We start from the raw sequence: 16,531 nt of genomic DNA, 5'->3' as shown, positions 1-16,531 counted from the left end.
TGGGTGAAATTTTCATTTGCTGCTTCAGAGTGAAATTTTCATTTGCTGCTCCCTGGTTACTTAGCCCCTGCCATAAGAATTCAATTATTCCCCGAAGTCAAAGGCAAGTCAAGTGAGATGTTTTGTTTGAAAGACCAAAATACAACCTATAGCCCCAAGTGGAAAACTGGGGAAAGAAGCAATTGTTTGGGTGGCTAAATCATCACTGAAGTTCTCACCATAACCCAATGCAGTTTCTCACCACCTGGTTGCTTTTCAAAAAGAAATGCAAATGGCACATCTATTTGCTCTGTGATTTGTCAGAAAGCCAGCTTGCTTGGTGCATTGGTCTATGTGACCCAGCATCAGGAAGGGCAGGGAGGAAGTGAGACAGACACCTTTCAGACTTGCTTCCCTTCTTACTCTGTCTGCATCCTGGCAGGAATCCACAGGACTCATCCAAACGCATTGCCCAAAGCGAGTCATGCAGCTCGAGGTGCCTGTGGCCTCGCACAGGGTTAAGCAATGGCAGGAGAACATTTCCACAATTACCTGTCAGTCTGTGACAGAAAGAAGGGAGCTGGCAAAGTATGTACAGCATACCTCCAAAGAAGTCTCCATGGGGCCTGTGGGGAGACTTTGGGGAAATGTTTTGGAAAAAATATGTGGTATGCAAAATAATTTTAATAGATACAAACTAGAATCAAATCAAGATCTCTACAGCCTACCTATAACTGGATATCCCAGGTTACCTCTTTCATATTTTGCAATTTCATTTTCTTGATATAAGCTACATTCTTCTAATTAGGTTTGGACCAACGCCAATCACATATACCCCCACACGCAGCTATATTCAAAGAGACTAAAAAATATTTTATAATCATAAAATCTAGGCTACAGTAGATATCAGACATCTCAGGGTAACCTGCTAGGATTTTTGAATTTTCTCCTACTGAAACATACCCTTTTGACACACATAGGTCATTCTCTGGCAAAGAAAGCAGAGCTTAGCAACTGCTTTATCAGAAGAACTCATAGGCATTAATTTCTAACAAAGCTAACCCATCCTCATGCTTGGCAACACAATATACCCAGACACTCACACAGACATGCACACACACACACTGCAATTCTGCTCTATCAGCCTCTAGTCCTTCCTGCCTGGGTCTAGGAGAAACAGACTAAACATACTCACCCACATTCACATTTTCTGTACTCAGAAGAACATGACTTGAACCCAAGTCTCATCTTTATTCTGTTTTTTGAGCCATCTTCCAGAAGTAAAATCCACTTGTAGGGAAGGGGGGTGAGGGAGGGGGTTGGAAGAGGGGGAGGGTTAGGGGAATAAATAGTGATAGGAGACTTGACTTGGGGAAGTAAACACAACACAGTGTACAGATGATGTGTTGTGGAATTGAGCACCTGAAACCTATATAATTTGGTTAAACAGTGTTACCCCAATAAATTCAATGAAAAGAAAAAAGATTTTTAATAAATAAACTGGAAAAAAAAAAGAAAGAAAATCTACTTGTACAGGGGAAGTGTGGAGCAATGTCTAGAAATAGATACTGGGGCTAAATGAACACAGAGCCTTTGACCTGAATTAAAGGCAGCAAAGAGCAAAACTGGGAGATAGACTGGCTCCTGCTCTCAGCCGTGTCTGGCTGTCATCTCTCCCTGCTTAGTGCTAAGGATACAAGACAACCAGACAGACCCAGTCTCTGCTCTCACTGAATTTACAGAACAGCAGAAACAGACAAGTCAAGAAGCAATTTGGGGACTGTGTGAGAAGTGTGAAAAGGGGAGTGAGTAAAGGATGCCCTCAGAGTGCAAAGGGGAATGTCTAACCCTGGAAGGTGGTTAGGAGTTAGCCTGAGAAGGGACAGGAGAGCAGAGGCTGTGGTCACAAAGGAGAGCCCAGCAGGAGTCCCTGTGGTCCCTGGTGGCTGAGGAAGTGCCCTGGGGCATGGTGAGAGGTAAAGCCAGGGCTAAGAATGGATCAGATAACAGAGGCCCTATGAGGGGTGTAAAGGTATAGGGAATCAGAGAAGTACTTTAAGCAGGGGAGTGGCAGGATCAGACTTGCTGTTTAGAAAGAGCATTTTGTGGGCAGTAAATAGAAGACTTGGAAAGAAGTAGTTAGAAGTAGGGGCAATTAGCCTGAACCGGTTTGGCTGAGTGGATAGAGCGTCAGCCTTGGGACTGAAGGGTCCCAGATTCAATTCCAGTCAAGGGCATGTACCTTGGTTGCGGGCACATCCCCAGTAGGGGGTGTGCAGGAGGCAGCTGATCGATGTTTCTCTCTCATCGATGTTTCTAACTCTCTATCCCTCTCCCTTCCTCTCGGTAAAAAATCAATAAAATTTTTTTTTTTTAAAAAAGAAGAAGTAGGGGCAATTAGTAGTCAACACAATATACCCAGCCTACCTATAACTGGATATCCCAGGTTACCTCTTTCATATCCAGGGGCAGTGGGTGGTGGCCTGGCTTAGACTCACCAGTGAAGATGGAGAGAAGTGGAGACTTAAGAAATAATGAGGAAGCCGAATCCCCACCTTCCTTCAAAGGCGTAGGAATGATGCACTGCGGGGGGGAGGGGGGACCAGGCATTTCTGCCTAATGTTCTTCAAACACAAATTATCATGTTATGTCCTCTTAGAAAAACACCATTTCTCACTCATCTTCTTCAATGAAACTGTTGATAATTGAAAGACTTTCCACGTGAGTATCATTTATTATGAACCCAGAAAGGTCGCACAGTCCTGGCCAATGTGAAGAGTTCACTTTGCAATCACGCAGCGTGCACTTTCCGCAGGCCCTGCACGGCCCTCGGCTCTCCTGGCACTCGTTCATCATTCCACTTTCTCAAAGCAGGAGAGTGAGCAAATGGCAATCAATGTTCCCAATAAAAGTTTCAGGAGATAATTACAGTGACGGGAAATGCAGTCATTACAATAGTCATGCTGGGTTTGTTGTGATGCTACTAATCACACCAAGTTTTCTGATTTCATGTAAATTGCAGGTACCTTTACTCCTGTAGGAATCGCTATTAATAGATAATATCATTATGCTAATAGCTGCTTAAAGTATAATTTAAGAGTTTCACGTGATCTAAACTAGATATTTAAAAACACTCTAATAACATAACAGAATGAACCAAAAAATAAATCTTGTCACACTTAAGAAAATTATTTTTAAAGAGAGACACCTGCAATTTATCCATAAAAAAACACAGAATTATACTACGTGGGGCTGAATGATTAAATGTGCACATGGTTGTTTTTGGTGGTGGTGTGTGTGTGTGTGTGTGTGTGTGTGTGTGTGTGTGTGTGTTTCAATTGTTCAACAAAACAGAAAATCCAACTGCTCCATTATCTGAGCTCTAATTCATTGTTAATCCATGAGTGTTTATGCATATACACTACAATTATAAAATGTGCATAGGTATGTCAATATTTATTCATTTATTCAACAAACATTTACTAAACATCTACCCTGTGCCCAACACTATGCTAGGCAGTAATGACCCAAAAAAAGAACATTCTCATGGGCCAGAAGGAAAACTTATATTCAAATATGTATGATATTGCCAAATAAAGACAAATGCAAGGCACTATAATGCTAAATAGGAATCTGTCCTTAACTCGGCCAGGGAAGTCTTCCTAGAAGAAGTAATATTTTAGGTGGTTCTTAGCAGACAAGTCAAGAGCTTGGCAGACAAATTCAAACCAAGGGGGTTAATCCAGAAACAGAAGAAAAGACTGTTCAACGGGGCAGAGGTCCTGCAGGGATGGTGTGATCTGGGAGCTGCAAGCCTAGAGCACACGGCCCATTAGAGAAGGCCCATTAGAGAAGGGTCAGAAGATTACAGAGGGCGTGGCATGCCATAGGAAGGCCACTGGAGCAGGGAAGAAGTACGGATAGATCATCTTTGACTTGTTCCTTAGAAAAAGAGAGTCTATGAGACCATGACACTACTTTTATTTAGTCTATTACAGTTAAGGGAGAGGGACCATGTTGTCCAAATAGTGATATGGGGTAAACTATTGGAAAACAAAGGTCTCCTTAGAAATTCAGGAAACATCTCTCTTCTCTCCATCCCCTGACCTTGCTAACTCAGACTCATCGTCAGACTCTGGCTTCTGCCTTACTTCCTTAAGAAGTCCTCCTCGCCCACTGCCATGACCCACATCCATGTTGAGCTATGTTGGGAGTAGGTTGTGGCCTGCACAGGGTCACATGCAGGCTGCTGAAAAGTAGCTTTACCTTTCCTCCATTCTATATACACTCAAATACACACACACACACACACACACACACACACACTACACATACCACACACACACTATACATACCACACATACACGAGATGTTGAAAAGTCTCAACTTTGCTAAGGGCTTGGTTGATGTGATCTGGGAGATTCAGGTAATTACCAGGCTTATAGTTTATCCAGTTAACCTTAGCTGCACAGTCCTAACTTGAAATCAAGACAACCAAGAAAGTGGTGGCACCCCTGACCAGTTTGGCTCAGTGGATAGAGCGTCAGCCTGCAGACTGAAGGGTCCCAGGTTTGATTCCAGTCAAGGGCATGTACCTTGGTTGCGGGCACATCCCCAGTAGGGGGTGTACAGGAGGCAGCTGATCCATGTTTCTCTCTCATCGATGTTTCTAACTCTCTATCCCTCTCCCTTCCTCTCTGTTAAAAAAAAAAACACCAATAAAATATTTTAAAAAAGAAAAAGTAGTGGCAGAGGGGCACTGAGGAGGTGAGGGCAACAGGGTAGCATGAGAGACACTCAGGGGAGGGGCCATAGTTGAAGGACAGAGACAGGAGGCAAAGGGGACCCCAGGAATGGGGACCCTGCAGAGGAAGGGCTAAGAGTCACTGAGAACTGTCTTTCTGATGGCACATACACTCCCGATAGCCAGTGGCCTGACAAAATGAAATCCTGTCTGAGTCTGGTCTTCTCAGCTTCATCAGGAAGTAGTAACCTGTTCCAATATCATCACATTTCTGCCTCCTGCCTCGCCCTTCAACTCCTTTCCAGCAGTCCTGCCCCCACTGAAGCCCGCCGCTCCCCACAGGGCAGTTTGCAAATGACCTGAAGCGCCACTCAATCAGGGCAGTGCTGGCCGTCCATATTTAGGGATTTTAAGCTTTGCACATAAATCACTCCCTCCGGCTCCTTAATCATGTCTGATAAGTTGCAGTGACTGCATCTCCTGCTCTGACTTCCCTGAAAGGTCCTGCAAGCTAAGCAGGTTCAGCTGAGTCAGTAACTCAGATGGAAAACACAAGAACCACACAGGAAATGTACGGAGTGAGTCAACGCACAGTACACGTCTCTCTGAGTCTCCGCTCATCACTGTCTGGAAGAGGGGCTCCCAGGTCTGAACCTCGCTCTTTTCTGAATGAGGAAGCCAGCAGTACAGCATGTTCTCCTTTGCCTGTGGAAACTGGAAGTTAGATGAGGGATCAGCTTTAGTACAACTTCCCAACTTCCTTTAGAAGCAGACCACCCTGAGCAGAGTTATAGCAGACCCAATCAAGTGAGTCCAGCAGGAGGACTCTGAACCAAACTGGGAAATTTTCTGGACTGTATCAAGATTCTCAGGCCATAACTGCTGGGAATGAGCCTGTGACCCAACCCTTTATTTTTCTGAATTTAATGCCGCTATAGCCTCATACTCCTTAATCTGTTAAACAGAGCCTCTTGGGGACAACCTCAGCTTCCTTTGCCTCTGAATCTGATGTTAAGATCCATGTAATTCTGTGTATTTGCTTGATCTACTAAAACAGGATGAGAGAGATGTCTCCAAGTACCATATTTTTTGTAATAATAATGTTTACCTGAGTGCCTAATCATAACAAGCACTCTTCTAGGCACTTTACTTATAATAACTAGTTTTAAACGTCTCAACAACCCTACAGGAAGACAAAAATTGAGACTTGAAAGGTTAAGGAACTTGCCTAAGATCACAGAGAACAAGAGGCAATGTTGGAATTTAAACCCAGGTAGTAGTCTGATCCCAGAGCCCATGGCATCTGCTGTTTTACATAAACCCTTTGCTATTACTGAGATTTGTGCTACTCAAAGAAAATTGGGAACATAATAGAGCTTATGAAAATGGTTGTTTGTTTTTTTAAAAAGGACTATGGAAGGTGATAATCCCTAAAGTGAAAGTGAAAACCACTAGCTCTTCCTGGAAACGTGGGATGGAACACGGGACGATGAGGATTCACTGGGAGGTGGAGGTGAATATTTCCTAGTGGATCCAGAAGCCCACCTCACGGTGTGGGAAAGACAGTTGGTTAAAACTAAAGTCCATGTGCAGGAAGTGGCGTTGCTGAATAGAGACGGGTTGAAGTGATGGTCATGAATGTAAGCTGGTTGAGGGAGGAAGTGAAGCAAGTTGGCACTGAAAGTGGAGAGATCAAGGTCATGGGTGTCCCTCGACAGGAATTGTCTTACTTAATCCTCACAATTATATTAAGGCTTCACAATCATTCCCATTTTAAAGATGAAGAAATTTAATCATACAGAAATTGAAAAAATTGCCCAAGGTCAGGCAGCAGGTAAGTGGCAGTTCCTAGCAAACAGACACATGGCCCAGCAGCCTGGTCCAGAGGCTGAGCTCCTAGTCACTTGGGCCACTGCCTTCATGCCTCCCTGGAAGGAACAGTGAGGCAGAGAAAGACTCCGGATACAAGAAACACCAGAAGTAACTGGGGAAGCAGGGCTCAGAAGCAGCAGGGAAGGGTTGGTGGGCGCATGGATATTATTAGTCTTAAAGAAAGGAAAATTGGAGCCTTTCTTCCTGAGATTGGAGGGAAAGAGTAAAGAAGAGTTTGAGCACACAAGGGCATTCTAGCAAGGAAGGAGAGGCTAGCTCATGCCACATCGGTCTCATTTTCGCAGCGAATTAGAGCTAAGGTCATCTGCCAAGGTCTCTAATCCTAGAGGGGCTGGGCTGGAGCTACAGTTTAAGACCCGCCATGTCTGAAACAGCTGTTGTGCGGGACTCCCTGCGAGTGAGTGTAAGCAATGCTCAGCAGCTTTGGGGGCCTTTCTGAGCTTATGTTGTCTTCATAGGGAAACCATTTGTGATTTTGTGATTTTCTCCTGCCATGGCTGGAAGCACAGGAGTAGAATTAAAGAAAATGACTGGGTCCTTTTCCTCAGTGTTGGGGACTGCTTGCAAACCCATGAATGCCCCCAAAGTGTTAAAATTATCCAGTTTCTTCTAAAAAGGAGACGTTTGAGGGCTGGTCATCTATACAGTGCGAGACAAAGGCACAATGAACCTCAAGTGTAGCCTGGTGGTCAACAGTATGGATACTGGTATCGAGTTTGGGTTTTGCTCCCAGTGGTGCCTCCTGTTAGCTGGTGACCTTGGAGAAGTCACTTGACCTCTCTACACCTCCTGTTTCTATCTGTAAAGGGAGTATTATTCGAGCTTACTTCATACAGTTGTGAGAATTAAATAAAACATATAAAGCATTTAGCATGAGGTCTAAAGCATAAGTGGCCAATACATGTTAAGCCTCAAACAAGGACTTCACTGATACTTCTAGTTGCTCAATGTCCTCACTGATCAGCATTCACTAACAGAGCATGGATCTCATGCATATGCATGGATGCACTAAATCACGTGAGAACTACACTCTCCCAGCCATCAGCTTTAAATTGTCCAGCTGTGCTGACTCGTTCTTATTTTCAGAGGAAAGCGAAGGAATGGTGTAATAGACTACGAGTTTGTTCCCGGGGAAAGTAGCCAACTGCGCCCTATTTAATGCCAATAAGACCTTGACCTTTCCTCTCTTTATGTCAGCCTTCCTCTCATAAAGCAAACCCAGACCACAAGTCTAGCCAGAGAGTCGATATTAAATTAAACCTAGAATTTTAAAACATTGCTCAGGTCTTTCTCAATAATACAATCCTTTTTAAGCATTAGACTTTCTGTATGGGCTCCCCGAGGGTTGCACAATGGAACTAGTATTGTTAATCCTTCTTCCAAATCTCTACAATCTATTCCCCGTCATTTCTTTTTATATTCTCTCAGGTGTAAATAATACCCGTTGCCTGGGACTGGGCTCTTCTGCATAACAAAAGTTTTCTTGAACATGTGATTAGAATACAAATGCTTTATGTACTTTGATGTCCTAAATACTATATTCTGAACGTCCTTTTTTAGGAATGAGAAATTATTTTTTCTCTTTTTCTGGAACATAGAAGAATAAAATACAGAAGCCTGATGACTAAGAATACCCATGACATTCCTTTCTCTAAATCCGTATGCTGACTGTGGTCATGTCCCGGTCATGTCCGGGTCATGTCTCTACCTGTGGCACATGTCACTCTCTTCTTCCTCGTGTGGGCAGGAGTATCACTTGCCTCTCCCACAGAACCTAACAAGCTCATAAAAGTAAAGCACTGACCCAATAAGACGTTCTGATGGACTGAAAATACTTTTTGTTTAGCTAATTCATGTGAAACAGGGGACCAGAGGTAACTGAACAATGACGCAGGCTGGGTGTGCGACAATACAGAGCAGTGGGGACTGAGGTTGTATGAAAAATGCACGTCCTGACGGTGTCCTCGGTGGTCCTGGATCTGTCTCTCATTTCAATATTGTTTGGATGGAACAGACCCAGGACGCTCCTTCTTCCAGCCTCCGACCACCCTCCAACCTTTTCCAGTCACCACCTTGGAACCACCTCAGCCATCCTGGGCCTCTGAGACCAGCCAAAACCATTTTTGGAGCTTAACTCCTCACCGCACAACCATGAGCTCCCAGATTCGTCAGAATTATTCCACCACCTGCATCTACAGGTCTCCCACGCCTACCTCTGTCTGGGCTTCTATTTCCACTCAGAGGATGTGGCTCTGGAGGGGGTGGGCCGCTTCTTCTGTGAATTGGCTGAGAAGTGCGCGGGTATGAGTGGCAAAATCAGTGCCGGGGCCTCCCCTTTCCCAGGATGTGCAGAAGCCGTTCCGGGATGAGCGGGGTAAAACTCAGGACACCATGGAAGCCGCTGTGGCCAAGACCACCTGACCCAGGTCCTTTGGGATCTGCAGGCCCTGGGTTCTACCCACACAGACCCTCATCTCTGTGACTTCCGGGAGAACTACTTCCGGGGTGAAGAGGTAAAACATCAAGAAGATGGACAACACCTGCCTCACCTCCGCAGGCTGGACTGAGCGAGTATCTATTGGAAAGGCCCACCCACAAGCACGACTTTGGAGCCTGGAGGCCTGTGAGGGCCCCTCTGCATCCCCCTGCTGTCTGGCTTTTGCCTGAGCCTCTCCCTGAAACCAGTAGGCATCCTTTTAACCACTTGGGAGCCCTCTCCCATGCCTTGGACCAAATGGAAACAGTAAAGCTTTTAGCACACACACACACACACACACACACACACACACACAAAGGCACATCCCATCTAAGGAGATAGCTGGAACTCGGCTCTAATACACTCTTGCCATGCAGCAGTGCAGGCCCTGTGTTGCTAGACATTCCAGTTTTCAAACAGAAGATAAATTTTTAATGTGAAATCTTCCTGATTTTACATGCTGTCAACCAATTTAAAAAATTAAAATTGTAATGCAATGCAGGCCCAATATAATACATCTGTGGGCCAGGACAAGCCCAAGACAACCCGTTTCCAATGTTTTAGTTAAAGGAAATTCCTGAGAAGTGATGATGAGTAATTCAGACTCTCCTTATCTACCCTCCACACCAGACTCACCTTCAAAGCAGCTCTGTGACTGAGGCCTGCAGCCCTAGGCTGTCTCTTCCTTTTGGTGCGGAATTTTTGGACTGGAACCCGGATTCTTCGACTGCCTGAATCAAAGAATGAATCCATGGACAGAAAGTGGTATAGAAAAGGTGGAGATTTATTGAAGAACAAGTACAGACTTGCATGTGGGGAGAGGGAACGAGTCCCACAGAACAGACTCCCATGTAGGGAGGGGGAAAGGGTCCCACTGAGTTCCTTTTCCCTATGGCTTATAAAGGCCCCAGATCTTTGATATCCCCTCTGATTGGTCACTATTCCCTTAGACTGGTTACTATAGTAACTCCTGAGCTCAAAGGTCTAACCTCTAATGGGACATGTGAGGTTCTTCCCCCTCCTTCCTTATTGTTTTCCTATTCCCTTTGGGCTTTCTTCTTCTCCTTCTGGATGAAGGGCTTCCTTCTCTTTATTTTGTAAATAGAAACCTTTTGCTGCTCCCAGCTCCCTCATTCTATGGAAATGTACCTGTTGCAGCTTTTCAGCTCAACATAACCTTCTGCTGCTCTGCAGCCCTGTGCTTCCTCCACGGTCCCGTTAATTTCCAAAATTTTTAAAATTTCCTAAAACCTATCTTTTTCACCCCCAAAAATTCCTATTTCACTATTGCCAGCCCCAACTCAACTGGCTCTCAGAGCAAGATTCAATCTGAGTCAATACAAAATGACACTCTGCCTGCCATTCACTCGCGCAGCCCATTGAGCCTTTTGATGGTGTTGTACAAAACTGAGATGATGGTAATTGGTAGAGAAGGTGTCCAGGTTAAATGTTGTGACAAACCTTTTTAAAGACCTGGATGATTTCATGATCCTGACGCAGCCCCAGCGAAGCCACCTGAAGAAATGACATGGATAATCAAGCATCATGCTTCAGACGCGAGCTGCTTGTCTGCAGAGGGAGAGGTAGGGTCAGAAGCAATATTCCCTTCTTCCCTATCTCCATCAGCTCCAAATTAGTTTGTTATACAGCAAGGATTCACACTTTTCTATGAAGCTCAAAAAGATGTCTCTGCTAAAGGAAGAATATTGAATCCAACAATAGATTTGTATCCTTATCAGAATTTATAAATTTCCCTTTGGTAAGGCTCATTACTTTTTTCCAAAACGAACAGGACTGAAATTCCCTGAAGATGGGTGCTGTGACATATCAACCTTTCTAGCCCCAGCTCCTGGCACAATGTCAGTCACAGAATAGACTCCACAAATATTTATTTAATGAATGATCTAATGACAGAATAATTGAACTCAGCCCACACTTCAATTGGTCTTGCTTTATAGTAATGCTGGGGGAAGGGGATAAAAAAAGACAGAGGACAAAGATCAGCATCTTTAAATGCAAGTCACAGGGCTCTGTCTTTGTTTTTCAAGTATTTGGGAGAATTGTGTGGTAATTTACCTAATCCACCCTGTCAGGAAGAATCTGAGGGTGCAGTCCTACCTCCCTGATAAGTCTTAGTGTATGCAGATTTGAGGTGGCTCCAGAATGCAGCTAAAACAATTAATTGCACTATTAAAGAAACACTTTATGTTCCCTGAAAACCTTTAACAAGAGCCTCAGTGTCAGAGAGGAAAAGATGCTGAGGCATCAGAACCATGAAAGAGATGTTAAATTTCTTGCTGCCAGCAGCCCTGGATTCCAGTGTCTGCTCCCAACCCTGCAAAGTTCACAGTTCTTTCACATGACACTGAGCTTGACAGAGCAATTGCAGGTACTTGAGTAGTATCTGCATTGTAACAGATGTCGGCATCACATTTAGGAGGAAATTGAATTACAGATGGAAGGAGCTTGGGAGTTGAGAGCATCTGTTATAGGAATCTGGATTTGAGAGAATACATTTGAAAAATAAGTCTCCTCAACTTCCGAAGGAACTAAAATTGTCCATGATTCTCATTGCCCTTCTCTCTCTCTCTCCTTCCCTCTCCCCCATCTCTGATTTCCTCCCTCCTCCCCTCCCTCCCTCTCTCTCTGCCTTTCAGAAAGAGAAGGGATTGAAGTTTTTCCACACGTCAAGGTGAAAAATATTATAAGAAAACATTTCAAAGAATAATGTGTGTTTTCATCAGTGGAATGCCAATTAGACATGTTATAATATTCTAAAGACTCTTTTCAAGTAATCCTAATATATTTGCCCTAATAAAAAGTACCATGTTGTCTGGGGATTTTTAGAGGTGACCCATCGTGTTTGGTCAGCATAAAACACCTGGAACCTGCAGGTGACCTTTTATGTTGCCATTGTCCATTTTGCTTTAGTTAATATGAGAAGGGACCATTCAATCCAGATAGTTATTATCATTTCATTCAACAAAGAAGTCATTCCTTGAACAAAGAATCCTCAGAGGATAGTTTATGGCTCTAAGTAAAAATTATTCCTGATAAATATGACCCTTAAACCACATATAGGACAGGTTCTCTCCTTCCCAATCATGTTCCAACAATGGCTCAACTCGCACCCGACAGAACCTGCTGCAGTTATGTGGACTGCAGACTGCGGAGGTCCAAAAAGCAGCTTCCAGGCTCTCACACCCTTTAGGGATCTGCAGGCTCATCTGCAATTGTGAAGGCGGGTGATTTATAGATTCTAATCGGAGGGACAGTGATCATCTGTGACCTGTTAGTATCACCCAGGAGACCAGCACAGGCCTAGATCAGGATAACTGTGCCTAAGAGCCCTTAATAAGCCTGCCCAGCTCCCCTCCCCCTGCCACCACCACCAACAACAACCACCGTGAACTTCAGTTAACCCCTCAATGGCCTCCAAGTCTAGCTGAGGAAGGAGGTCCTCTCATTTTGCCCTCAACACAGTTCCCATACCATTGGTGCTGATTCAAGCTTTCCACCAATCAAAAGCGGGTGAAGAGACATGAGAGGAAAGTGGGATGCTTTACCTCAAAACTGAAAGCAAGTAAGCAAGGATACATCTGTACCAAGGGGGCCGGACAAGGGATGGCTGCTTACATATGGCCATGCAGAGAGCTTTTTAAATGACCTCACGGAGATCATTGGACCTTAAAACTGGGCTCAATGATCTGTAAAAACAAAATTTGTACTTTCTTTATAGGACTTTTGAAGCACCTTCAACTATTACTCCCTGCCCCTTAAGCAGGGTCTCTCCACTTAGGAGGGGCGTCTCTCTGGTGTGAGTGAGCTAGAAGTCAGGATTCCTGTAGATATGTCTATGACCCCTCCCCACCACCTTCACTCTAATGATTATGAATGCCATGGTTTGGGCACATCTGGCTAAAGTCAGGAGTGTGAGGCAGTCACATCTGGAGCCTGGCGGTATTTCATCTCTAATAGCTGACTTCCCAGTTCTGAAGCTGACAAAGGACTTGAGAGTGGGAAAATGAAAAGAGGGTCGCTAAACTCTGCTGCTTTCCAAGCACTTGCGTTTGCCTTGGGGAGATTTATATCCCATTCCATTGAAGACACGGCTCAAGTGACAGTCATAACTCAATAATAGTGCTCACAGGATTTTCCAAAGATTGACACCCTTACTGATATTTCTTTAACCTGTGGTTTGGGTCAAAAATATACTGTAGGAATTTCCCCTTTATGCCAAGGGCTCAAGGTCGTCAGTTCACCAAGGGAAAAAAAATACCCATTCTCACTTTCAAACTGCACAATCCATTTTTTTAATCTTCATTAACTTTACTGATCCTCTCACGTCCTTGCACTGTCCTAAGATCATCATTTTTAAAACTTTATTTATTAAGTTCCTTTTTTTTATTAGGACAGCCTCAAGAAGTTTTCTTTGAGCTGCTGACAGAATACCTTCCTTTTCACCATCTCTTTCATGAATAACATTATCTCTTAGGCATATCTTTATCTTCTTCTCATATAAAACCCTTAATTTAGGCTCCTTGTTCTCTGCCTTTACAATTTACTTCATTACCTTTATATAAAGCTTGATGAACCAAAATAATTTGCTGTATGACTCAGGGCCTCTGTTAATCTTTGAAATAGAATTCTTTATATGGATCCAATGGACTTTATTAAAAAGCAAATTTTTAAAATATGAAATAAAATACTACATAACTGCTCCCTGTGCAATAATTTTACATAAATGAGTTTAGCTTGTGCTTCTGTAGATGATACCAAGGGTGGTTATTCCCCCGCAAGAGTAGCTGGACAACAGAACATGTTACCTGGCAACCCAAGGCTCCCCCAAAATGTTATTCCCCTTCGAAACAGCTAATGAGCTCCTACTATGTACAAATTGTGATGCAAGGTGCCAAAGGGGTGATAGAGAAACTTTGAGACAATACTTACCCTCGTAGTTGCTTATCATCTAGGGAAAAAAGCAGACCCATTGAAATATCAGGTAGTAGAACCAAAGTCAGAGGGAACTGGGACAAATTAAGCAAAATGTGCACGTCCATTAGTCGTTGCTCTAAATCCTGCCCCGAGAACCAGTAGCTCTGAGAGCCCCCTCTCCAGGTCTGCAGATAGGACAGGTGACCTTATGGTTGGAGACCATCCATTACAATTTACTATGTGATTTCTCTCTGAAGAATGCAGGTGAGAGGACTCCTACTGGTCACCTCTGCAAAACACAATGGGAGTGGATGAGCTGCCAAAGGGTTTATGAGTCGCGATTGCACAGGTGAAAAGCCAGAGAGGAATGAAGCCACTGGCCAAGTTCTGAGCATGAGTGAGCGGAGGGGCAGACGGCAGACTGCTTCTCATTTCATCACCCTCTCCAGCGCCCGGGCCCGGCTGCAGGGTCAGGAGCGGACAGGAGACCTGAACAGTTCACTGGCGACCAGCCGAGGCCTCTGATCCCACTCAGTCACTCTTCAGACACAGCCACCCCTCCCACCGCATTTCCAACAATCCACTTCCGACTACCTTTTTATGACTTTACAACACAGTTTTTCCTCGAATTTTATGGCATTTCATTAAAGCCGCCAGAAGGTGATACTGCCCCTTTTCTAGGAGGGAAATAAATTCAAGTTTTATCGCTTCTGGAAATGCCCGAGCAGCTGTCAGGACGTGTGATAGATTTTCTCAATTACAGGACTTGTGGAGCATTTTATACTTACATCTGCACAGAAGCCCCACCGAGTAGATGCTCGTCGCGCCTCCCTCTCTTTAATCTCGTGCATCTTTTTCCTTTTAATGACCAATTTGTTATTTTCTCGCTTTTATTTCTCCTTACATCTTTTTTTTTTCTGCATTTGTTTCTCTTTTTTGCTGTTTGGGTTGGAGAATGATGCCTTTTTTATACAAACTTACATTGTTTGTAGAAGAAAAGGGAAGGGGAAAAACCTAACCATGATCTATAGAAGAAAAAAGAAGTAGATTAAAATTTAAAAGCAAATCAATTTTCCATGGGGAACTTACAGCTAATATAAGGTACACTTTGCACATGCAGTATTTATTAATGTGACATGACATATGTTGAGTTTTTTCCTAATGGGATAGAGGCTTTGGGTTGTGTGACTTTTTACACTAATGAGGCTGTTCATTGGTGTTTTTCTTCATTATCAACATGGAAAATATCAGCTTTCAGTGACAACTTCGTGGATTATTCAAAACTGCAGAACCATGGTCCCAATAGATAAAACAAATAAAAAGGCTAATGTGTAACGTGGACCAATAGAATGTACAGACAGACTGTGGTTAAGGCAAGAAATTTTATTTCACAGACTTTGAATGTATCATTTTGTGGACAAGAGAATAAGCTTCAGAAAGCAAAAGGGGGTGATCACAATGTCTGTTTTCATAGAGATGCTTTCACTTAAATAACATTTTAAAACAATGGGGTAGAGGGGTTGAGGAAGGCAGAGTTCTTCCAGGTCCATGCGGTAACCGTTCCCGCGAGCCCACCCCGACTCCTGGGGAAAGGGCCCCCGCTGAGCAGCCTGGCTGCCTGCCTCCTCCGGAGCGAGCAGCATGCATGCCTGGGGATTACAGAGTGATGGGTGACATGGGTGACTACAGCGTTCATGAGGCCTGGAACGAAGTCACCAACATTTACTTGGTAGCGATCCTCGTTAGCTTTGGTCTCTTCATGTATACCAAGAGGAATAAAAGGAAAATTATGAGAATATTCAGTGTGCCACCTACAGCAGAAACTGTCAAAGCCCAACTTTTATGACACAATGAGCAAAATTCGTTTAAGACAGCAAGTGGAAATGTATTCCATTTCAAGGAAGTATGACCATCAACAGCCACAAAACCAAGCTGACAGTGTGCAGCTCTTGTTGGAATGAAATCTCAGAAAATGAGCAACATACGTAATTGTTAAAGTATGGTAGCAAACTCCTAATTCCACCAAATCATGAACAGCATCTTTAAAAAATCATCTGTCTCCATAAGATCACTTTTCTTACGACTTCTATCCAAAATGTTTGGTGTGTTTTGCTATACTTCTTTAAATTGCATCTCTGAGTCATTTGTTACACAAATTAAAAATGGCTCATTTGTTACACAAATTAAAAAAGACCTGAAAACAGGAAGAAAGACTATAACCAGAGATGGTTATTTTACATTGTGAACACCTTTGATTTTTTCAGGATGCAATCAGTCAGGAATGGAACCCTATCTTTGGAAGCGAGACTCTGAAACTTATGCCACTTTGAGCTGAAATTTTTGCAAAATAATGAAAATCCAGCCATTGGTATAATTTCCTTTCAGATTATATTCTGTGATAAATGTAATATGGATAACTGACTGATCTGTGTACTCATTGCTATTGGTTACTACTCTTTAATTGAATTACTACTTGCTTCTTCAGAACTTGCATAATGGACTGT

At 43.5% G+C, this 16,531-nt stretch overlaps 1 pseudogene; it reads left to right on the top strand.

The window, feature by feature from the left end:
* Positions 1–15,672: 15,672 nt before the first annotated feature.
* LOC103289364 (small integral membrane protein 19-like) lies at positions 15,673–16,014 on the top strand (annotated as a pseudogene).
* Positions 16,015–16,531: the final 517 nt, after the last annotated feature.

The sequence above is a fragment of the Eptesicus fuscus genome, chromosome 11 (assembly GCF_027574615.1).
Source record: "Eptesicus fuscus isolate TK198812 chromosome 11, DD_ASM_mEF_20220401, whole genome shotgun sequence".
Classification (NCBI taxonomy): domain Eukaryota; kingdom Metazoa; phylum Chordata; class Mammalia; order Chiroptera; family Vespertilionidae; genus Eptesicus; species Eptesicus fuscus.
This window is presented reverse-complemented; position numbering and strand designations above follow the sequence as displayed.